This window comes from Bos grunniens, chromosome 18 (assembly GCF_055505025.1).
Source record: "Bos grunniens cultivar Pamir isolate PY7600 chromosome 18, Bosgru_T2T1.0, whole genome shotgun sequence".
Lineage (NCBI taxonomy): Eukaryota > Metazoa > Chordata > Mammalia > Artiodactyla > Bovidae > Bos > Bos grunniens.
Window position 1 is genome coordinate 40,928,827 of NC_141182.1, and position 24,890 is coordinate 40,953,716.

General features: G+C 44.3%; 1 protein-coding gene across 6 annotated transcripts in view; it reads left to right on the top strand.

Moving 5' to 3' along the window:
• The window catches only part of ZNF536 (zinc finger protein 536), a 449,081-nt gene that overhangs the window by 4,615 nt on the left and 419,576 nt on the right, over positions 1–24,890 (top strand). The gene's annotated exons all lie outside the window — the stretch shown is intronic.

Here is a 24,890-nt window from a genome sequence, read left to right on the forward strand (position 1 = left end):
TGATTTTATAATATCTCAAATTTTATTAAAAACACAATAGTGTATTATTTATTTACATGTTCAGAACCTGGGGAAAAGTAGATTTTCTTGGGAGAAGACTGTAACCCTAGTTTCTGTTTGCTAGGAAATTTGCTGGCAGCTCGGCCCACCAGCCTGACGGGAAGGGGCAGGGGACTCAGCTTTGGCCTGGGGAGACGCAGGGGCGCAGCGGGCAACCCTCCGGCCTCTGCTTGGGGAGAGCCTAAGGCTTCTGGCTGAAGGCTGCTTTAGTTATGATGTCATTCTGATAGCGGAGTGCAAATGTCTCCTGATTCCACCATTAACCGCCTGGCTGATTTGCTTGGTAATGATAGCACTGCCGTCCAGCGCTTTGACAAATGCAGGCCCGCAGAGCCCTAGGAATTAACTCCCCCTCCACCCCCAGGAAGAAGTGAGCTGCCAGAAGTCTCACTACTGGGACCCTGACTTGAACTTTGTAGTGCCTGAGTCCAGACACTAACAAGGATGACAGGCCCCTAGATTGAGGGATCCCTGTTTTCCCAAAGTTTGGAAAACTTTTAGAAGGCTTCAATCTACAGAATACCCTTAAGCTGGTAACACTTGATTTGGGTTGTGACCAGGCAGAGGCATTTTTTTGATCTGATGGATGGCTGGGACCCCAGGTCTCTCTGGGGCCATTGCATAGAAAACGGGATTGTGACATCTGCTTCCTACCTTCAGTCCCTTAACTGTGACTTTATGTTAATATCACTGCAAGTAAACCGGATTTAGTGTGGATTTTTAAATAGTGTACAATGATTTAAGATTTCTTTTGATTTACTGTTCAAATGAAATTTGCATAAATGTGATGAAAATGAACTTAACATCTGGGCATATGAAAAAAGGTTAGTACCTCATATGTCATCTGCAGAGAAAGTCTCTAAAATGCTTTCACCCTAAACTGGGTTCGGGGAAACAGTTCCTGGAGACATAAATGGTAATTATGGAAAACCTGGAGAAAGCGCTTTCAATAAATTTGCATTCTCTTGGACCACTGCTCTGAAAACCCATCTTGTTCTGTGCCTGGAGTGCTTAACTTCTGAGCAAGCTTGAGATCTCACAACTCAGCAAGTTAACTGCTGGCTGGGGCTGTCTTCACGGAAGACATAGGGCAGAATAAGGAGAGACAGTCACGCTGCTCTGGTCCAAGCCGGAGGCCAGTAACCCCCATTATGAGAGAGGACAGGGAGGTGGCCAGGATGTGCAGCCCTACTAACCACAGCTGCCCATTGGGTATTGAAGGCAGTGCTGAGATGTAGAATCATTCATTGCCTGCTGAGCCCCAAAAAGCTGACAGATTAGATTGTCTACTCTGCCTTAGGTAACCAAAGAAATTTCCACCAGGTCAGACCTATAAAATCCAAGAGCCCATTCAAATGAACTCTGAACTTCACCTTTCTGAGCAAGAGAAACTTATCTCTGGCATAAGGGAATCAGAGTTAAACAGCCTTTCCCAAACGTGGTTGCCTTTTGCTCAAAAGTTGGCTGTGAATGGCACAGGTGTTTTTAAAGTGCCTTGAATGGAAGGGGAAAAAAAGACAGCAATGATGCTCATGAGAATATAGATGAACTTATTTTTTTTAAAGAAGAGGATCATAAAAGAAGAAAGCAAATAGATTTATTTTTCCAGTTTGAATGAGGACAATTATAGCTTTTTAACGTCTTTGGATTTAGTGTTTTTAATAAGCCTTTTAAGTAAGCTGAAATATCAGCTTGCATTTTGTTCTCAGCATTATTTAAAGTGAGACTTGACGCAAGTTTAAAAACAGAAGTGAGCTTTTTGTAGGTCAGCTTTTGTCCATGCTGAGGTTGGGAGTCCCCCACAAACCTCTGCCAGGACCCTGAGCAGATGAGAGTGCTCAGCCCTGCTTCACCCTGTCTCCAGGTGAGATAGATTTGGGCTGGAAGGCTGCCGGCGGTCAGGTGACCTGATGCTATCTCCCAGACTGTGAAGGTTGGATTTTGGAGTCTAAAAGCAAGATGCAAGTTCACTGACATGGGAGAGACTCACATCTGCTAGTAGGGGCTTGTGAGCCGAGTAGCTCAGTGAAACCATGCCTGTCATGCACACCGGCCGCCCCGTCTTGGACATGCCATTGCAGGACAGCAGAGACGCTGGAGGGAAAGGAGCTGTCCTAGGCAAGGTGGGGGTGGAGGGTCTGACTGGTGTGGCTCATTGTGTTTTACCTGGTCTTGTGGTACCTGTTTGGGAGTTGTTGAGAGAGGGGCCTTTTGTTAAGGAGAGGGTTGCTTGCTCAGGTCTGGGCTGTCTAGGCCACCCTTGGTGGCATTGAATGCCATAGAGGTTAAGAGCCAAGCTAACTTAGAGAGTCCTATGTGCAATCAAACCGAGCTAAGCCAGGGAGTTGGCCCACCAGGATCTCAGTTGTGGTGATGCTGGGGTGTGTGTGTGTGTGTGCACGCTGGAGAGGGTGTTCTTGCTAGAAACACCTGTTATGAGATGATTTCCTATTTATTCACAGTGTATTACCCAGGGTAGATTAGTGAGTTTATCAGTGTCTGTGCACAGTGGAAGGACTGGGGCTAAAAGAGCTGAAGGAATCACAAAGTGGAGGGGGACATGTATGATCAGAAGATGGACCCTAAAGAATGCAGGCCCCCTTTCCTACATCATTGTGCAGAGAGCAGGGCTGGTTTTAGTGGACTCTCTTGGCTGTTAGAAAATGTTACCCATGCAGCTTTCACTTAAAAAAATCATTGTAGATCTTTGGGTTCTCTTATACTGGAGTTTTTGCTGCTACAGAGGGCATTGCTGCTGCTGCTAAGTCGCTTCAGTCGTATCCGACTCTGTGCGACCCCATAGATGGCAGCCCACCAGGCTCCCCCATCTCTGGGATTCTCCAGGCAAGAACACTGGAGTGGGTTGCCATTTCCTTCTCCAATGCAGGAAAGCGAAAAGTGAAAGTGAAGTCGCTCAGTCATGTCCAACTCTTAGCGACCCCATGGACTGTAGCCCACCAGGCTCCTCCGTCCATGGGATTTTCCAGGCAAGAGTACTGGAGTAGGGTGCCATTGCGTTGTCCGACAGAGGGCATTGAGCGCTTGGCTTTTCACAGCCTCTGAGCATGCTAGAGGTCAGGTTTATCTGCCCTAAGAGACCAGATCCAGGTGAGGCCTTTGGTGGGACTTGCCAGGCTGGCCTGAACATTGTTTCTCTAGACCGGGGTTTCTCAAGTGTGACACTAAGGATGTTACCCACTTGTAGACTCTGTCCTGTGTTTTATAGGATGTTGAGCAGCATTCCTGACCTCTACCCACTAGACGCCAGTAGCTCTCCCCAGTTGTGACAATCAAACCTGTCTCCAGACATCTGCATACATCCCCCTGGGGGAAATCAGGTTCACTTCCCACAGCTTTTATGTGCCAGGCCCCATCCTGGGCATCTCAAGGGGCACAGGGAAGTCTGACCCTCAAGGAGCGCACAGCCTGGTGGGGAGACACGTGTGTCCCAGTGCCCTGGGATACCAGGGCCTGTACCACATGGGGGCAGAACTGGGGGTCTGAGAGGAAGGGGAATGTCAATTCACAGTAGAGGAATACCTGGGTGGAGGGTGTCTGGGGCTCAACTCTGTTTTTATTGTCAGTTACACCCTGAAAATGGCCCTGCCAGTGAGAGCTGTGTTTCTGGGCTCCCTGACTGTGACAGGCAAACCAAGAAGTATAAGGCAACAGTTCTCAGACTCTGAGTTGAGGCTGGGCATCCTGCTGGGAGGGTGATGACAGTGGCTTATTTCTGTGCATTCACTACATGGCAGTCATGGGTTCTAAGCACTCGACTTGTTTAATCCTTACAGCCTCTCTATGAGCAGGTACTATATTTGTCCCAAATTTCAGGAAGGGAACCTCAGACATTGAGAGAGGGGAGTGGAGGATCCAGGATTAGAATCCATCCAACCTGCCTCTGGAGTTGTCACATTCAACCCCACTCCTGCCCAGAACACCTCCCTTGACCCATGGCTAGCTGCCCTTTCTGAGGGCACACTCACCACAGAACCCCTGGAATTCCATCATTGACCCACCAAGCTCATCCACACAGAGCCAGCAGCCCCTTTTAAGGGACACAGATCTCCAAGTGGGGCCTCTGGGTGGTAGTGGCAGGAAGGTTATGCAGATACATTAAGAGATGCAAGAAGGAAAATTAGTTTGTAGGGTCCCCCTCCTCTACCTACCTATTCTTACTCCGTAGCTTTACAATGAGAAAATTAAGTGCCATTTTGACACAGGAAAAATGATCACCGTAGGCTTGAGCTGACATTAACCTGAAAGTTTTCTATCAAGGCTTTGATCACCTGAGCTGTGTTTAGCTTTGATTACTGAGGTGGGCTTGTCTCTTGTACTCTGCCCCACCCTGTTCTCTCTGTCTCTGCTAGTCCTTCAGCTCAGTCCCTCACGATCTTTTAGCCTGTGTTGGTTGTTATCGAACACACATTCACCCGTACACATAGGCAGGATGAAGTAACCCTATTTAGGTTGTGAAAACCAACCCATAGAGCCTCTAAAGTTGAGATTAATCACAGAAATGCCCATCTCAGCCTTAATTACAATGACGTTCTTACTTGCATGTCTGAGGTTTCAAAATAATTCCTATAGATTTGGATGAGATTTTGGTTCGTGGAAGGGCTAGATGGTAGGGCTCTCAGGGAACATTAATGCCTGTAGTTTCTAGGCACCTGAGAAGGCAGGGTCTGGGGCCTCTCTGTAGGTGTGCAGAGGTGGCCAGACATAGCCACCAGCAGTGGCTGCTCTTGGGTGCCTGCCTTATGCCAGACCCTGCACTCTGCACCTTGGATTTGTAGTCTTAAGGAGACCTTTTGACAACAGAGTGAAGGGCATCCCTCGGCTCGGTTTCACCAGTGGGCAGACTGAGAGGTGTGGCCACTTGTTGCAGCTACAAGCCAGGGTTCGAAGCCAGCCTCATTAGCCCTGGGTCTCACACTGCTGACCTGTCTGCACCGCTGCCTCCCTACTCAGTACTCAGGACTGTGAGTGCAATCATCCTTCCCTGTCATAGTAACTCGCCTTTCTCATGGAAGTTAAAAATGTAAACCAGAACTTGCTACTTGGAGAACATATGCATTGTTATAAATTTGTTTTCAAGAGGGAGAAAATATTTGGAAACTGTATCAGCTAAACTGTATCAACTATAGAGAAGCAAACAAATCACAGACCACATAGATATTATATATGGAATTTAATTTCTTGAATAGCTTGATTATTTAATTTTATCTTTCAAAATATCTGGAAATACTTATTTCTTATTGACTAGAGAAGAAAGTGGCACGATTTTTTGTTGTTGTTCTTTAAATTTTTAAAAAAATTCTTTATTAAAATCTATTAAAGTCAAGTCAAGCAAAGCCTTCCAAATTATTACAGAAAGGCTGTTATTTCTATGAAGTCTATTGAAGGGGGTGGGAAATCTTATCAAAATTACAGCTAAAGTGCTTTAATTATTTTGCCTCCTCGGCCAGGGCTCGCAGTCTGGGGGTTGTAATCTATTGATGCCAAGTGGCTATTTCAGCAGCCTTAAATCTGTACCGAGCAGAGAGCATCTCACTGGTGAAACATGGCTGGATCTGGCAGTTAAACTCTGTAGGATTCCTGCAACATCTGAGAAACTTTATTCACAAACATTTTCCACCTGAAAGAGGGTCAGCTCTGGTGGGTGGCAATCCTGCTCTGAGAGCCAAGAAGAGTTCAAAAGGTGGGAAAGTGCAGTGTGGGAATGTGGGAGAGGGAAAAGCTGCCACATGCGGACATTAAAGGATTTCATCTGTGCAGCCAAAACCTCTTCGATGGTGGAGGGCGGCCTCTGCACTGGTCCCCACTGCCAGTAGGTCTCCTCGAGTCCTCGGGCTGCTCTGAGCCATCTGAAGCCCAGCTCCACCAGGAACTCTCATGGACTCTGGAAGCACCATTTCTTAAGCAAAATGCCAGACACCCTGTCTGCAGTTCTTTTCTGAGCTCATTGATTTGACAACTTAATATCTATTTTCTGTGTGCTTTTTGTTTTGTTTCATTCTCCCCTCTTCCCAGCCTCCACCGCACCCCCCCCACCCGTTTCCTCCTTTTCAGCTGTTTTCACCCTTTGCACACGAATTTCTGAAACTATATGAAAAAAAGCTTTCGTTGAAGTCTGGTGGGGGACCGTTTGAATTTTAGTCTTATTTAAAATTCTCCTCTAGCATATTTTAGAGGCAGAAGGACAGACACAATGAGACGAACGTTTGCATCATCTGAAAATGTATTGATTAAAGCCCATAAGGTGGCAGTTTCCCCTTTAATAACTGCTGCCACCCCGAGGAAGACACAGTGGCTTTCTAAGTGCGTGACAAATGAGGGGCTCACCCAGGATCTGGTCATCTCATTGGCATTTCCCGTGACAATGCTTCTGTGATGTAACCAGTGGTGATATGCTTGCCTTTTGGGGGGGATGTGCGTTCCGTGCCTTCTGGCATGTTTATTCTTTAGCAATGGCTGTCTGGTGAGGTCAAGTAATATATTGCAGATTATTGGAGTACGTACCATTTTCAAAACCCTCCCGGAAGAACTGGCTGCGTTTTGACACACTGCCCTTTTATCTCAGTGATACCAGCAACTTGATCCTCACATTTCCCTCCTGTCTCAAAAGGTTGACAGGAGCTAGATCCGTTGTGAGACGTTTTTCCAGGGACTGCTGGCTCTGCCTGAATCAGGAGCCTGGCTGCTCAGGTGACAAATACCAGGCCCTTGTGTGGATCGTGGGGACTACTGGGGTCTGCTATTCAGAAAACTTTCTCTCCCTTTGCATGATAATATTGTTCTGATAAAATTCGTGTAATTCTTGTGTGTGATCTCCAAATACCACCTTCCATAAAATAATTTGTTTATTGATCTAAAGAAGGAGTGGTTTCCAGCTCTTTCGTTCCTTGGGACAGACTTTTCGAGTTAGAATCTGTCTCTTTGACTCTCTTCTGCTAGAGGTTGGCCTCCTGTGGAGGTCGGGCAAAGGGGTTAGGCGACCTGGGGAGGCTGGGGACTAAGCACTTTTTTTCTTTAGGAACCAGGGCTGAGCAGAATTCAAGGTGCAATTCTAATAGAACAGTCTGTGCTTAAATGGACTGATATTTGTGTTTGCCCATCTCCATCTTGAAGGCAAGTGAATTAAATCATTGCTGCACGGGGGAGCAGTGCAGGGGGCCCTCTTTTTATTAATTTCTATCATCAGCCAACTGTTAACCCTTAGATTAACACAAAGAAACTTTATGTTCCTTCCTACTTTCTGTATCATTGCTCCGGAAGGAACAACTGCCGGGGAATTCTTTGTGTGCATTTTATTTGCTAATTAAATTTTTTGCAACGGTTACACAGTACACGTTTTGCTTGATATATCAGTATCTATAAGTTAGTTTTTTGCATTATTTACTTTTTAGGGGTGTTCCCTCTTTCATTGCATGATTAAGATGCTTATTTCACTGAGCTGGAAACATCGAGTTTGTAAATGAGGAAGAGCTAGAAGCGTTTTTGTTATTGTTTTTCAGCAGTGTAACACAGTAATAAAGAGCTCAGGACCAGTCAGATGGGACGAGGCTCGATACCCAGCGCCACTCCTTCCAAGATCTTTGAGAGCAGGGCATTTTCTGTCTTTAAGCCTCGGTTTTCTCATCCGTAGAATTGGAATATTTTTTTCCTCCCGAATTGAGTCATCAGAATTAAAAGAGAAAATGATTACTTAATGAGCCCAGAGACCAGCTATTCTACAAATGGCCAGCTAATATTATTACTTGTATTGTACATTTTGTTAAATATTTTAGGAATGAAAACCCTACCCCACACAATAGCCATCAATCACTTTCAAAGCCTAGTGAGCTGTCATTCCTCTTTTGTTTCCCTGACTGGTCTTTGGAGTTATTTATCTGGGAATCAATAAGTATCAGCTGATTGATTTCCTATACATTTCAGAAGATGCATTTTAAAGGGTCAGCTGAGTTTATGGAAGGTTATGGAATGGGGGTAGGGTTTAAGTCTTCACTAAACAAATATGCTCATTCCAATCTATCAAGTGTTCGCACTGTGTTCCCAAACTACACACACACACACACACACACACACACACACACACACACACACCATACCACACCACACCATACCACACCCTGGTTGTAGCAATCTTGGTAGGAACATTATGCACCTTACTCTTTATCTTTGCCCTGGATCCAAGCCAAAGGCCCCAAGGAGGCACTACTGTCATTCATTCATTCTTCATTCATTCATTCAATCTTTTAAAAAAATATGTATTAAGTGTATTCTGTGTCCTAGGCAGATTAGTGGTGTGGAGAGCAGAATCACTTTTGAGGGTGTTATACCAAGACCAAAGTACAAGTGTAGGCAGTGAAGATGATGCTTTAGGTTCCAGGTTCCAAAATACACACACAGAGACACAGACACACACACAAGCACACATGAAATTCACCTGATTTGCATACTTACACACAATCGCTTGATGATTTCAAGGGACCCAAGTGCTTGTGCATGAAGTATAAAATTAATGAGTTGAACTTGTGGCCATTGCATTCAAGATGAGTTACCCAAGAGAGAGGTGGGGAGTTGAACATAACTCCTTTACTTTTTCCTGCAGGGGAAAGCGTGGAATTCTGGGTGGCTTTTCCTCACTGGGGGGGATACCAAATCTATGACAAAATCAACATTCCAGTCATCCTTGGAAAGTACCTAGCAATGTTATATTAAGAAACAAGATCCCATCTTCCTGTAGGAAATTTGAAACCACGATCAGGTCTTGTAGATATACATCTAGCATTTATTGAGTGCTTATTACATAGATGACCTTGGGCTTTAAAGTGCAAGATATTGTTTAATTTAGTTCTTAGAACACTGCCTTTTGGTGGAGAACAGGAGGTATATCCATGCTGTATGACTTGCCCAAGGTCATGTAGCTGGTAGATGGCTTTGCTGGGCTTTCTCTGCATGGACTTGTGCCTGTGACTGTGGCTGTGTGTGACCTTTGGACTGGGGCTCTGGATAGCTGGTCTGGACCTCTGGAGATGGCATTCTCTAGAACAGAACCATTGGAGAGTCAAGGCTTCTGAACTTCATGGACCTCTTCTTCAGTTGGAGTAGGCTGCCATGGAGCAGAGCCCTTGGCAAGCGGTGAGGGCTGCTTTCCTGTCGCACTCTTTTCTTTGCACCACTCGGGGCAGTGTCGCCGTGCTCTACGTTCATTCTCTTGGATTTATCTGTCCTATAGATATTCACAGTGTAGGTGCTGAGAACACAGCAGTGGACCCAACATCCATGAGTCCTGCAGCTCTAGAGAGTCATAAGAGACATAATATTTGTCATGCCCACTTTGATCATGAAGATTCTGAAGGAAGAGGACAGAGGGCTATGGGGAAGCCCCTCTTCAACGAGTTGGTCAGTGCTGTTCTTGGTGGTCTAAAGGTGAGAAGGAGCCAGTAAAGCAACGGGTAGGGAAAACTCCCAGGCAAGGGAACAGCATGTGCAAAAGCCCTGAGGCTGGAAGGACCTCAGTGGTGAGAAGAAAGAAGGCCAGGGTGGTTGGAGCTGATTGTGGACTACTCCCCAAAGGACATTACAGTTGTCTTTCTTTGCACCGAGGAGATATTGTCTAGCTGAAGCTGCTCCCTCAGTCTGCTGTGGGCATGGCCTGTTGAGGGCACTTCTGTTGGAGGGTGTCTGCTGGCGGCTGTGGCCTTCTCTGCCATCCAAAGTCAATATTTTCCTTCCAAGTGGCCCTTCCCTCCTTCCATCCATCCCTTCTTCTCCCAATGTAATTCATTCATTCCACAAATATCCACTGAACATCTACTCTGTGCCAGGCACATAGTGAATATAAAGTTAGTTGCAAAGATAAAAGTCATGTAAGCTCTCTCAGATTTTAGGATCTATTGAGATTCACAAGTGCTTCTGTGATGCCTGGCTCCCCTCTGCCCAAATCCTAACTCTAGGGGTATCCCCCTGACTGCACAGTTCTGCTATACTTAGTTTGGTTAGACTTGTTTATTTAGTCTCAGAGGAGAGAGGGTGAAGCTCAAGTCTGCACCAGCATCTCAGAGTCACCCTGTCTCTCCTGTGCGCAGCCGTAGTGGCTGCACACTTCCTCCCTTCCCACCTCTTGTTCCTGAGTGTGCACCCGTGTCAGGCAGTGTGCAGAGCGCCAGGCGGAATGACGGGCAATGCCACCATGGGGCCTCTGTCTCCATGGGGACACTCAAGTTTGTGCTTGATTAAGATGTCTTGGGATTTTGAGGAGGTTCTCACCACCCAGCAATTTCTGGGGGTCATGAACTCGTTCCCCTTTCAGGAAAGGGACAGCTTGGCAGGAAAGCCAGATACTTGTTTATATCACCTGTAAGTCCAAAGAAGACTTTATGCTATGGAACTTGAAAGTACACATTTACATGCCTGGCTGTTTTGATTCATTACTTACATGATTACTCTAGTAACTTTTAAATTTAATTTAGTTTAATTTTTTAGTGGAAAATGAAGTATGTCCTGGCTCTTTGGATACTGAACTTTTTTTCTCTTCATTTGGTTTTAAATGGTTAAGTAAATTTCATTAAATAACTGTAAACATTCCAAATCATCCTGCATATATATCGTATTTCACATCATCACAACTTCGATGTAAAATATTAAAATGTAAATGACTCAAAAGAAAAATTATGGAAACAAATGCATGACTTTTATTACACTTTCAGAAAACTTGCTCAGATATTTCCCTTTCCTTAGCAAAAATCTGTGATGAATTAAGAGAAAAAACATTTAAGAGTACTATAAAAAATAATTCTTTAGAATAAAGGAACAGACCTTGGTAAACAGTATTCCCCCATTTTATCTGTTCAGATATGTGAGTATATGTTAGATATTGTCCACTCATCAACTTGATTATTATAAAGTAAGTTATATCAGCATGAATATTATCATTTTAATTTCTGAGCTTTAGTTGGAATAATAGTTTATCCAAGTACATAAATGTAAATCTAAATTTGTATATATTTCATGAAATTTGAACCAACAGTTCTTCCTTTTCCTCTTAAGAAATATTTCAGTATAGTAAAAATTGTCTGGGAAGCATTTGGTATTTTATTTTGGTCTCTGTCACGACTTTGCATGTGATTGTTCTATATTAATCTTGAAAAGTGACACAAGATTTCTTTTCCATAATAAATAGCAAATAAGTTAATAATAACAAATGATAACTCTAATGAAAAAATTATATTTTCTCCAACTTAATAGAAGAGTGGCAATAATAGGTAGGATAAAATAAAATCAATATTTTGACACTGCCCTATTATGTCTGCCTCATTAATTTGGAGAAAACTTCTCTCTTCAATCCTAAATCACAAAGTGTCAACAAATAGTAGTTTTAATGTCTACTCTCATTCCAGTACATTTAATGCTTTGCAAGTTATTTTTGGAGGAAAATGATTTTTGATTCTGCAGATGTATAGAGATTGCATTGTGTAGGTTTTTGTCTTAGGGAACAATGAAAAAGTTTTGCCATGTAATTTGTATTCAAGAGATAGTTCATTCCAAATTCCAATTCAGCACAATACTATATGGTTTTTCACATAAATGAATATATATGTATGCATATCTGTTTGAGTCTATATGTATATATTTGTATATGTATGTGTATGTATGTATTATTGTCCTGTTTTATTTTCTTCACCCACAGTCTCTCTCTCTTTTTTTTTTTTTTTTGCCATGGGCCCCTGCAGTGAAAGTGCAAAGTCCCAACTCATTGGACTGCCAGGGAATACCCGCACCACACACACACACACACACACACACACACACTCACACACACACACACACTCTCTCTCTCTCTCTCTCTCTCTCTCTCAAAGGGCATGCTCATTCATGTTTATTAATCTCACCCAAAGTTTCACTTAGCTTCCTCTTCCTTTAGAAGAATCCAGCATTTCTGATTTCTGAGTACAATGCTAGCACTTATTCAGGCTCCTATTGACTGGGGCCACGTGATATAAGTGATTGATCCACCTTAGACACAGGCTTGCTAATTTTCCATTGTAACGGTCCTTTCCACCTAGTCCATTCTTCCTTACTCCATACAGTATTTAAGAACGCTTCATCCTGCACACACCCCCCTCCCCGTCCTTGCTGTTACACTAACGCAGAATTACATCTTTCACTTGTGCAAAAGTATTTGTATCACCACTGCCTGTCCTCCTTTGTTTTCCTGAGATCACAAAAGCCTGGGATTTAGAATAGCAGATAATAACATACGGTGCATATTATTGATGCTGCTTTAATTGTCTTATTGACAACTCGCTTGAACTTGGAGAAGCACGCTAATATTTATCATCCTGTGAACTCATGTGCATTTTCTTAACTAAAGTCGTAATTACAGAAGAATTTCAAAACTCAGATGTCTGTCCGCAACAGCCTCACCTTTCCTCTGTGTGGACAAAGGATTCCAGGCGGCTGCATGGAGAGAGAACTCTTCACTCACTGCCCCCTAAGCGTTCGTGTCCTCCGGACTCTTCTCCCTCTAGGGGGCATCTGACTAATTAACGCCTTGACCAGCACCTGGCCAGGAGAAGAGGCAGAGATGGGACCCACCTGAGCAGTTGTAAAGGGGGCAGTGCCCATCTGGCTTTGGGGTTGCCCAGAGGTTTTTGTTTTTTGAAGAGACAGGTGTTTCTTTCCTTTTGGGAAATGCCCATAAAGAACATTAAAAGATTTAAAACAGGCTGGAGCTGAAATTGAGGCTGTTGTGCTGGCTAGGAGGCAAAAATCCATTTGAGGAGGACTTTGACACGCTTGAGTTGATGAATGGAGCCATCATGGCTACCCCCCTTTCGCTCCCCATCGTTCGCTAGGCTCCGACCCCGGCCCCCTCTAACTCAGTTCTCTGGGTGTGGCAGGCTTGATCACACTCGAGGTCTTTGGCATGGCTATTTCCTCCGCCTGGAACACTCTTGTCCACGCCTTCACTTGGCTGCTTCTGCTTATCCCTCAGGTCTACCAAAGGCCACCTCTTCCAAGAGGCTTTTCCTGGCTGCCCTCTTCCTCTCCGCCACGTTGGTCACCCCTCAGCTCATTGCCCTATTTTGTTTTCTTCATGAGATTTATCTTTCTGGATTCATCGAGTGTTAGCTTACCTTCTGTCTCACTCCCTCCACTTAGAACTAGACTCCCCAAAGCCAGGACCTCTGCAGGCTCTCTGATGACTCTCCTTCTAGCACCTAGAACAGTAGTTTGCAAAGGTGGCCAATTGACCAATATTTTTTGAAAGAAGGCTACTTTCCTAAAGGAAAAAAAAAAAACCAAAACGTGTTTGGGAGTTTACCCTGACCTTTGAGAACAATGTCGTGTCTTCCCCTGACGCGCCCTTTGTTTCTTTTTAGAGTTGGGGCTGCAGCTGCGTCTTTCTCCAGGTTACTGAGAGGGCGCCATGATGGCGATTCAGAAGGGCGGTTGTCTCTAGATAGAATATTAGTGTTATTGCCAAGTTTCTGCCCCTTGTGGGGCACTGCTCAGATGAGGGGGTTTCTTCTGGTTTGGGTTGTGGCTACGGAGGCCTCCTGTCTCAAGCCATCTCCCTGCCTGTGCCACCTTGTTCGAGGTGGGCCATGCAGTCTCCCCCCCACAGCCTCTCCCTTGACATCAGTACGTGGGGCACGGAGAGCCCTCATCGGGGTCTTTGTCGCTGCTGAGAGCAGCTGCGTGGGGCCCTGATTAACACGGATAAAGTTGTTAGTGGCTCTACATTCTCGTCTTTGGCAGCACTTGATGGGGGACCCTGGGCAGAGGAGCCGTGGGGCCTGCAGAAGATGCCATCTTGACTCCCTGATTGGTGAGGCGCTCATCTGACTGATGAGTGAGGTGGAGCCACCCCACTGGCTTCAACGAGACACTCGAATCACAGAGCGTGATTGCAGAAGGGGAGAGAGGACTTTAAACCTATGTCACATCCTGTTGCCCAAGTGACTGCCATCTTGGGGAGTTTTGTGACACTCGTACGACTTGCAGAGCCTGTTTTCTGAAAGTGCTGGAGATACTCGTCTTCCTCCTCCCAACAAGTCAACCGCAACCGAGAATTCCACAGAAAAAGAGGAGATGGGGTAGATCTGGGAATGACGGTCCCATGAGTCTTCATTTCCACCTGTTTGCCCCACAGAATTCTTCCTCTGTATAAAATTCCTCCTTTTGACCCCTATCATTTGTTTTACTGTGTGAGCTACATACACATCTTTTCTCCTCTACTAGATGTGAACTCTTTGAGGACAGAATTTTCTTTTTCTTCTCTTGCTGTGTCAGTGACTTGCCAGCCACTAACTGTCCCCCACCCTCACCCCACAGGGTGTCTGGCACCTGTGGGAGGGATTTGGAATGGGAGATGGAAATAATAAAACCTTAATAAAGAATTAGGAACACAGGTGTCTTTTGAAACGATTAAGAATAATTTCCCAGTGACTTGTTTGTGATTTTATAGGTCTCTTGGACTAAAAACTATTTGCTATCTAGTCTTTCTTTTTTCACTTCAGTGAGTTAAAATGTTTGCTAATTACTTAAAGAGCCCCACTCTACAAGGGTGGCTTGAGACCACTATTACTCAAAGCCAAAACTTTTTGGGTAGTGAAGGTTTCAATGAGAATGGGTTCCATGATCGGGTAGAATAAGAACCCCTTGGTGGTGTGCTTCTTGGTTGTGACCTGTTGTTGAAAGTGAAAAGCCAAAGTGTCAGTTAGTTGTGTCCAACTCTTTGTGACCCCATGGACTGTAGCTCACCAGGCTCCTCTGTCCATGGAATTCTCTGGGAAAGAATACTGGAGTGGGTAGCCCTTCTCTTGCTCCAGGGGATCTTCCTGACCCACGGATCAAACCCAGGTCTCTTCCATTACAGGCAGATTATAGACCCTCTGAGCCACCAGGGAAGCCCCTGACTCTGCCATTTAGCAGAGGGCTAGGTGGAACATGGCTTTTCATTGGATTCTGGCTTGGACTTAACTCATGACTGCCCTCCAGTCTCTCTTCCTTGGGGCCTCCTAGTCACCAGCATCCTGTTCAGCTGTGTGTTTCAGCTGTTTGATTGTTTGAATGCAATCAAATAATATGTGTTCATGGGGACCCACTGTGTGCCCTCATGGCAGATTTTTGTACACAATTCAAACATTGGATGGAGGTACAAATCTGGGTCCGGGCCCTTGCTTGGTTAGTCACTTAGGCAATTTATTATCCCGGCTGGATCTGTTTTCCTATCTGTAAAATGAGGAAGGTGTACCTACCGAATTGCTCTCAAACTTAGGCAGATAAAAGAATGGCTTGGGAGACTTGTTAAACAATTGTCTTCCTGGGTACCACCCTGACCGTCCAGTTTTGTAGGTGGTGCTGATGCCCACGGTGCAGCCATGAAATTAAAAGACACTTGCTCCTTGGAAGAAAAGCTGTGACCAACCTAGACAGTATATTAAAAAGCAGAGACATTACTTTGCCGACAAAGTTCTGTCTAGTCAAAGCTATGGTTTTTCCAGTAGTCATGTATGGATGTGAGGGTTGGACTGTAAAGAAAGCTGAGTGCCGAAGAATTGATGCTTTTGAACTGTGATGCTGGAGGACTTTTGAGAGTCCCTTGGACTGCAAGGAGATCAAATCAGTCAATCCTAAAGGAAATCAGCCCTGAATATTCATTGGAAGGACTGATGCTGAAGCTCCAATACTTTGCCCACCTGATGCGAAGAAATGTCTTATTATAAAAGACCCTGATGCTGGGAAAGATTGAAGGCAGGAGGAGAAGGGGATGACAGAGGATGAGATGGGTGGATGGCATCACTGACTCAACGGACATGAGTTTGAGCAAACGCCGGGAGTTGGTGATGGACAGAGAGGCCTGGCACGCTGCAGTCCATGGGGTCGCAAAGAGTCGTACACAACTGAGCGACTGAACCGAACTGACGTCCAAGGATCCCCAGTTGGTCCAGTGGCCGTTTCCAGTTCTGCTGTGATAGTGTATGAAATGAATTTGGAGAAGTGGTTAAACATTGGCAAACCTTATTTATTGTCATCTACTTGGTTTTCTCCAGTTTGTCCTAACTTCGCAGCATTTTGCAAAATCAGAGAGTATTCCTGGCCACAATCACAGGAGTAATTCCAGAGACTCACCCTCCTGAGAACCTGTCACTTTGCGGCACAGGTGACAGCATCAGAAAGCTCCACTCTGGGCAACAGAAGTACCACAAATCCATTATTTGACCTCAACCAATTAAGACTTTTTCTGGCATCCCACATGTCAAAAGTAGGCAATACTGACCTGGCCTATTCATACAAGAGCCACATGGAGCATGGTGGCAGAGTCTTTCTGGTTTGAATTCAAACCAGATAAAAAATAGTAGAGGATGACAAAGGAATTGTCACAATTTATCAACAGCCTCATCCTTGATTTTAAGACTGTATAACTTCAAACAAAACAAAGCAAAAATGGCAACAAAACAGAAAACTACCAATGGCTAATAAGTTCTCAGATTTCTATATGGTGAAATTGGGGAGATCTTCTTGAAAGGTCTAGTTGCAGTGAGTGTATATGCTTGGAAAGAGACTTCTAAGCTTTCATTGTATTAAACACCAACTGCATGTGTGTTAGAAATGCTCTTCACAACTCCCTAATTGAGCAAGCGGGACAAGATGTTATTCATACTGCTCCAGGTGCATTTGACTTTTGACCTTGGCCAGCAATGGTTCTGAGAAGTCATTTCTTCTGATGACTATTAGATTTTGTCCTTAAACAAGGAAGACCCTTGAATAGATGGATGTCTATTTCTTATGTCTCTTTTTGCACCCTCTCCAGAAGTTTGGTGACATTAAGCAGGAAGGACAAATCATCACCATGTACAGATTTCCTATCAAATAAAAGAACTCAATTTGCTGCCAAATCTGGGTTTAACCTCTCCTAGATCTTTGGTCGTGCATAATTAATATACTATTCAGCATTTGACTTTTGTGCTTTTCATACAGATTTAATCTTAAAGAATGCTCTGGGTCCTGCGCTCACAAAAACACATTCAACTTATTTCACGGGTTATGCCTTTGGGTTTAGAGGATAGCCTTGCCTGAGTTTTGAAGAAGATGAGCTGTATGTCTCAAATACTCTGTCCCTTTAACTCTTCCGCAAACACTGATTCAGTGCCTAGCACTGTGCTTCTAAATGATTGGAAATGAATGTTGCATTGCAGCTATAAATACTAATACCAATACTTGAAGTGGGGGCAGAGGGAAGGGGAAGGATGCTACTCTGCTCCACTGTGGCACACTTTACAGGTCACCTCGCATGTCTTTTCTCACTGAATCTTCAGTAGTCCTGTGAGGTAGGTTTATTGTCTGACTTTCCTAACAAGGAGCCTGGAGCTCAGAGGTCCAGGTGACTTACCAAAACCTGCGCTTGTAGCAAGCGGCTGCACCCTGGTGGAAATTCCCCATCTCTGCCTGCAAAACCTCTCTTTCCACTGTGCTGTGTATTTCATGGCTATGATTACTTAGATTTGGTCAGAGGAACAGAGAGTGAGCTGCTGGGTGCCCTGGAGCACAGCACCAGCTGCCCTGTGCCTTCTTGGGGAGTGAAAGAAGGCCAGGTGAGCAGTTCACAAAGCCACCAATCTGCAGTGCCTTTTCCTGGGGAAACACTGAGCAGAGTGATCACTGAAAACTTAGTTCTTATTTATGCCTGCTGCTGGGAACGTTTTGGGGGACATTCTTTAAATGGTTTCTTCTCTGGGCAAAGACAAGCACTTTCTGAATCTGCCCTCTTGCCAAGTAGACGAGATGTAAGAACATGTTTTCTATTGATTTTTAAAAGCAATTCAGGACCCAACTGGTAATAATAGGTGTGACCTGTGCGTTTTCCAGGCAGTCACAAGCAGCTCGGAGCCTTGTTGTGCGACTCTGATGTTTGGGATGTGCATTCTTTGAAGATTACTTCTAAAGCAAGGCGTCCAAATCCTTAATTCACGATTCTGTCTATTCCTGTGGTGTTTACATTCCACCATGGCAGAAGATCACTGTAAAAAAGAGAGATGAAAATGCACTTTTAAAAAGGGCTTTCTTGCTCAGGCTTCCTTCAAAGACCCTGTCCTTGTCCCCTCTTGGTGATGCTGAGGTCTGTGTTTCATCTGCAAAGAACATATGCGTTAATGGTGATTTAAAGGTGTGTCACATTCTCGTGACACATCTGGGCTGAGCTCTGGGGCACTGAGCCACAAGGAGAGACGCTGGTGTGACTTTGGGGTGTTCGGGCATGTCTCTCTGGCATCTGTCTCTGAAGTACTTCCATATCTTTTGCTAAGGAGTGCTTACCGCCTTTGCTGGAAGTCGATTCTGGAAGGGTCTTGGGAAAGTGGCTGGTGGAGCTGATTGATTTGGCCAGTGAACAGAGCAGGGCTTTGCTAGGGCTGGGCGTGAAGAGAGGAGCGCTGTTTCTACTTAGAGGCGTCTTTGAGATTTGGCATCTGGGAGGGAGAGTAACGCATGGAAATCGGGCCAGGTAGCGCCACTTGATTCCCTAGACACCAAAACGACTGTTTTCTCTCCTTGGTACACTCCCTGGTATTGTTCAAAAGGTACTAAAGTACATAGTAAATGAGAGGACAGAGTTAGTTTTGGTTTTGCCACCATGACTGTTTGATGCCTTTTTTTTTTTTTTTTTTAAGGGGGGCAGGTATTAAGTGTCAAATACTTGAAAACACAACTTATTATTAGCTGTCTCTGAACTTTGGGGAAGTCTTCAAGGCACACATAATCTGTTCATCATGTAACCCAGTGCTTTGGTTAATGGCCTCTCTTGATGAACATTTGGGGCCTGTCTACCCCTCAATGTCCCCCCAAGTCAGCAGCACCTTGTCAGTGGGCAGCTGGGACCTCCTGATCATAGGGTCCTCTCTGGGAAACTTGGGTGTAGAAATCAGTGAAGTTGCTCAGTTGTGTGTGACTCTTTGTGATCCTATGACTGTAGCCTACCAGGCTCCTCCATCTATGAAATTTTTCAGGCAAGAGTACTGGGGTGGGTTGCCATTTCCTTCTCCAGGGGATCTTCCTGACCCAGGGATCAAGCCCAGGTCTCCTGCATTGCAGGCAGATGCTTTACCATCTGAGCCACCAGGGAAGCCAGGATGGGCATAATTCTATATGAGGCCCCAGATCTGCATGGCTGAAGGCCAATCAGAAACCATTTATGATGTGGTTTGAATCACTTATGAAGTTTTCTCTTCATTAACTGGATAATTATGAAATGATTCATAGTAGATCTTGACAAGATAGGTTATGGTGGATGCAAATGGTCTTAGGTAAAAGTTTGGGTTTTTGCGTTTATTAGTGTATGGACTTTTCCTATGATATGTTGAGAAAGCAGCATGTGGGCAGAAACACACAGGTGTCCAACATACTGTCCCCATGGCCCTTTTCTACATCTCCTTAGCATTTGCTGGCTATTCAAGGGATGGGTTAGGGCTTCCCTGGTGGCTCAGATGGTAAAGAATCTGCCTGTGCAGGAGACCTGGATTCGACTCCTAGGTTGGAAAGATGCCCTGGAGAAGGGAATGGCTACCCACTTTAGTATTCTTGCTTGGAGAATCCCATGGATAGAGGAGTCTGGCAGACTACAGTCCATGGGGTTGCAAAGAGTCGGATGTGACTGAGTAACTACCACAAGGGATGGTTTAGCCTTGAAATAAAGAAGAATTGTTAAATTCTTTCTCTTTTAAAACTACTTAAGGGAGTGATCCCTGCAATTTCTGTTGGTCCTGGCTGACTTTGGCCATGCACCACACCACCAGGCTTCCTGGGCCTTAGGTGCCTCAGAGGAAGCTGAAGAAAGGCTACAGGGTGTGGAGGAGGCAGGTGTGTGTGTGGCAGGAGGCCAGAGGCTCTGGCCCCTTCCATTTTCTTCCCATCAATAGCATTCTTAAGGCCCATGAAAGTTGACTTTGGGATATTCAAATGTGTTTTCTTAATGAAATAAGCTTGAGAGACATGTGCCTCTCTTTTCTTTGAGTAGGCACGACCATGAAGCCTATGATAACTCTTACAGGAGGCATTAACTGTTGGAACATAGATACCCAGAAAATTGGGAGCTTGGGTTTGTATATAACTGAGTTGTTGAGGTAGGATGGAAACCAAGACAGGTGGATTTTGGTCAGATCTCAGAAAAATTAGCTTGGCAGTTTCCAGAGTTTGCCGTTTTAAAAAATTGTACCTTCATAGTAGAAATAGTAGAAGCAAAAGATTGTTAACTATGGGAATATTTAGAGCATATCTAATTATTTTAAAAAGTTGCCGTGATTCTCATGAAAGTAATTTAATTTTTGCTTCATTGACTTTGTAGTACTCTAAAGAAGGTAGACAGTATTTTGAGACGATGATGATAAGCAATAGTTAGAAAGAGTTGGCGGCAGCCACTGAAGAAGCAGCCACAATGCTCCTTCCAGTTGGGACTTTTGCCCTGTAGGCAAATCTTCACCCCTTGGGAGCCCTCATTTCATCAGCTTCATAACTGCAGGGAGACCCTCCTCGTCAGATGTGGAGAGGGATCCTAGCTGGTGTTTCCAGAGGGCAGTATGAATGATAAATACAGTTAATATTCAGAAGCAAGAATTGATTTTAAGAATGTGCCTTTGATTCACTAATCTCTGACATTGAGACATTTTTTTGAAGTCTGTTGCTATAATTAGAATTCTATAAGCCATTTTATGTCTCTATCAAAATTTTAAGAGACATAGAAAATGTAAGGTTTTTTGGAGCTTCTAATTCATCATATCAGCGCACATCATTTTGCAGTTTGGGCTTCAGTGTGGGGCAGTATTTCAGGCCCAGGGACTTGATCTGTCCCTGGGGTTGTATCGACAGCAGCTAGTCCCCTGCCCTGATGCTACACCACAGAGCTTGGATTTTAAAAATTGTTCGTGAATTGTGTTTCTGCCTTGCTTTGACTTGTTCTTTACAGCTGAAATGTGGGGCTGGATGATCAAGCAGGAGTTGAATGTGTCATTCTGAACCTGCGACGTCCCTGCCCTATTGGCTACGCTGTGTGTCCTGGCTGGGCGGGGGCGGCAGGGGGAGGCTTGGTTTCTGGGGACATGAGAGGTAGCATGACAGCTTTAGCTGGGCTCAGGTGAGTCACGGCTGCGCTTCAAAACCGGTGATTGGTGGCATGTGGTCTGTGAGCCATGTGTGAGAGTCCTTCCTTAGTCATAGGGAAGGAGAACACGCATTGCAAATGAAAGCCTCATCAGATTAGTGAGTCAGAAAAGACGCTAATCCCAACCCGATGCTTAATTTCTACCTTTTTTCTTTCTAAGGCAGAAGCTGTTCCTGTTCTTTAAAAAAAAAAATCAGTTTGCAAAAGGACTGATTTAACCACAATTGAAGGGGGGGGTGTGTGCCATGTCACTACTCTCTATGACGATTAGCATGAAGATGAGTTGCACTTTAGCCGGACTGAAACTTGTTCGTAACAGAATGTTAAATACTTAGTGAAAAGAAAGATTATGTCTATCTAGTTACACCATTCCTTGATATATGCTCCATGTCAGAGTGCCATTGTCTCCTGGGTAAAGACGGAGAGTTCAAATACCCACTATCTCTCCCCTGGTGCTCCAACTGCTCCGCTTTGAAGTTTTTATAATCCATCTGTCATCTTCTAGCAAGGAGGGCACATGTTCTGTACCACTCAATTACAGAATTCTCCTTTGCCAGCTCCAATGAGACAGGAAAGAATGTTATGGGTGGTTGAGAGAAACTGTCAGATATACTAAATTCCTAGGATTCATATGGACGGTGTTACTCCAGGGTAGGAATACAGCCCGCCTATTGTTCAAGTGCATTAAGGATACATTTGGCGTTGGGGTAGAGAGCCTTTGATTTTTTTTTTTTTTTCCTTCTCTTCCGGAGCGTTGTCTTAAATTTGATTGTTAGTGTTTGGGAAAAAAAAAAAAAGATCAGTCAAACCTCCTCTGGAATGTGGACCTTCAAATGTGGATTGAAAATGTGACATTTGTTTTAGCTAACAAGGAGTCGGTGACCAAACTGTGCAGAGATTGCGAACTATCGGAATGCTTTTGCTTCTGTGGTTTCACTTTAGTGAAATAGGATTTTACTTGGGCTTGACAGAAGATGGTGACTAGATGCAGCCTGATCTCCATAGAAATAATTTTCATCACTGTATGAACGGAAAGCCTGAGCGTTGAATGTTCTGCCATCTGGTGAGATTGAAGAAAGTTAGCCTCGGACTGAAAAGTCTCTAAAATGGGTTATTTTATGTAAAGGCAATCTACCTTGGAGTGGTTAGTGTTGCTGGGTAGCATGTTAACTTCTCACTCATTGAGTCACGGGTGGTTAAATTCGTTGTCTTATGTGAAATGAGTTTGATGATCTCGGCTTAGCCTCTAGTGGGTATTAATTCACATTATGAAATATCCCAGAATAATTTAGCACCGTGTGGCATAATTTGCATTTTTACACAAGATAGGGGCAATGATAGTGTCTGTGGATCTATTCTTTTTGTTTTTTTTCATTCAGAAGAAGATGAGTCTACTTTGTGGCTTACAAGATGATTGTTTGTGGGGTTACTGTTATGAATTTGTCGAGAGCATATGGCTTAAGAGCTTGGGGTGGTGAGAATAAGACATTCTAGCTTGGCCCTAAAAACCTAACAAGAAATATTTGCTGGGACATGATTGCAGCAGAGATAGTCTAGGATGTCATGGTCCTGCCCAGAGCTGGTATATCCTACACATGTACGTTTTCACACAGGAGCACATATATGAGCGAACGCACAGGAGGTGAATACATGCAGTTGGCAGGACTCCATGGGTCCCACAGTGTGTAAAAGGAATCTTTTCCCTTTACAAAACAGGAAGGTTTGCCAGAAATCCAAGATACTATTACAATAATTAATTTAGTGAAACTTCTTAAATCTGATCTTCTGTTCAAACTAATAATGGGAGGATGGGGTAGCTCGATGTCGTTAATTGAAATCTGGAGACAATAAAAAAAATGTCTTTCTGCAACTTCAATACAGCAGTCTGGAACTGTCGGGTCAGGCTGTGAACCAATTTTCTTCTCATTACTTTTGATTTTGGAGTCAATACAAATTTCATCAGTGATTGTAGGGTGCACATCCTCGTCTGCATGGACCCTGTCACGGGAGAATATGTGCACTCGGCTTAAAGATTTACGGAAAAGCAGTGCTGGTGAGTCAGGAGAGGGAGGAAGGGATATGCTCCTTCGTGTGGCCGCCTTGCTCGCTTAGGGGTGATTGGCGGGAGGCAGACCGGGGTTGGGGAGAGGGGGAAGCCACAGGCCGCTCAGAGCCTCTGCAGGCCGGCCAGCTGGCCGCGGCCTCTGCTCGCCTGTTTCCTTCTTGGGCAGCTGCTCCTTTGCCCCCCTCCCCTGTCCAGACCTGTGTCGTTAGCTCAAGTTTTCCCTCTCTCCCATGTCTCCTCAATTTACAGATGTGGTGAGAGTACTCCCGCAGCACACCGAATTGAAGGCCCCACAGAAAGTTAATTGTAGGGAAGAGGAAAAAGGAGTCTCAACTTTGCAGGAGTTAGTGGAATTTCGAAAGCATCCTGGGGAAAGGAGTCTTTTGTGTGGAGAGGGAGATCCAGGATGTCTTGCACGATTCCTCATTTTTCCTGCACCCAATTTGCATCTTTGCAAGTCATAGGATCAGCCCATCTATCATTAGGTATTGGCTTAATTGGACATTTTTTACGAGCCCAGTTTGCTATTTACGTTAAAAGCAATTCGCAGAAATGCCCTTTCTTCATGATTCGGTATTGGCAATAGCGACGTATGTTTAATCACATTTTCCATGAGTAATTATCTAATTCACATGATTACCAATATAAAACAGGAAAATAGAACAGGGGCTTAACTCAGTCCTGCTTGGGCGGTGACACAGACATGTGAGGGACCCGGGTGAGGGCGAATGTTTGCTGGCTCTGGATTTCCTCTGTGATATCGTGGAGATTTTTATTAGCAACAGGAGCTCTCTGAAGCTGGGCATGTGTGAGAGAGAGGCTATTTGGAATTCTGTTATAATGCAGTTTGAGGTTCACTCTTTCTGCTTGGGTTCTTAACGTTTGGGGCTGTCCTTTTTGAAGATTTCCGGGAGATGGAGGTCACATTTTTTATTCATGTTGAAAAATATTCATTTATCAGTATTGGTGCCACTGTAAACAAGTGATAAAGTGACAACATTTACAACAGTAAAACTGACAGCATTTACTTTAATTTTCTGTCATTTTGGTAATTATATCAATCAAGACCCAAAACTAAAATGATATTTTAGCATGCAGTAAGAAATGAGGAATTCAGATCTTAAAAGACCATTACAATTAGCTTTGAAATGTTCGCCATTTTACCATAATTGTTTCATATAGCTTATATGTCTTCATTTACAGCCGAATATTCTGTTGATCTTTTATAAACAAAGTAGCACCCATCTGCTCCTTGAGACACTCCTGGCGCCTATTCATTGCAAAAATAATACATGTCCTAATGACTTCCACATATTTTGAAATCTCCCTTTTGAAATTGGTCTTGGCAGATTATTTGCAGGTACTTGAGTTGCATCTGTTTGCAATTTTGCAAATGCGGAAGACTTTAATGTTGAGCACTGCAAGAGGGCTATTTTAATCCTCAGATAACATTGGCTGTCATCAAAAGCCACATTTATCTTTTCGAAGGTGGGGCAAATGTTTAATGTTAAAAGACAGTAAAAGGTCAAGACCAAGACTGAGGTCTGACTATTTTCCTTTCATACGCCATGCCTTTCACGGACTCTTCCTTGCATTTCT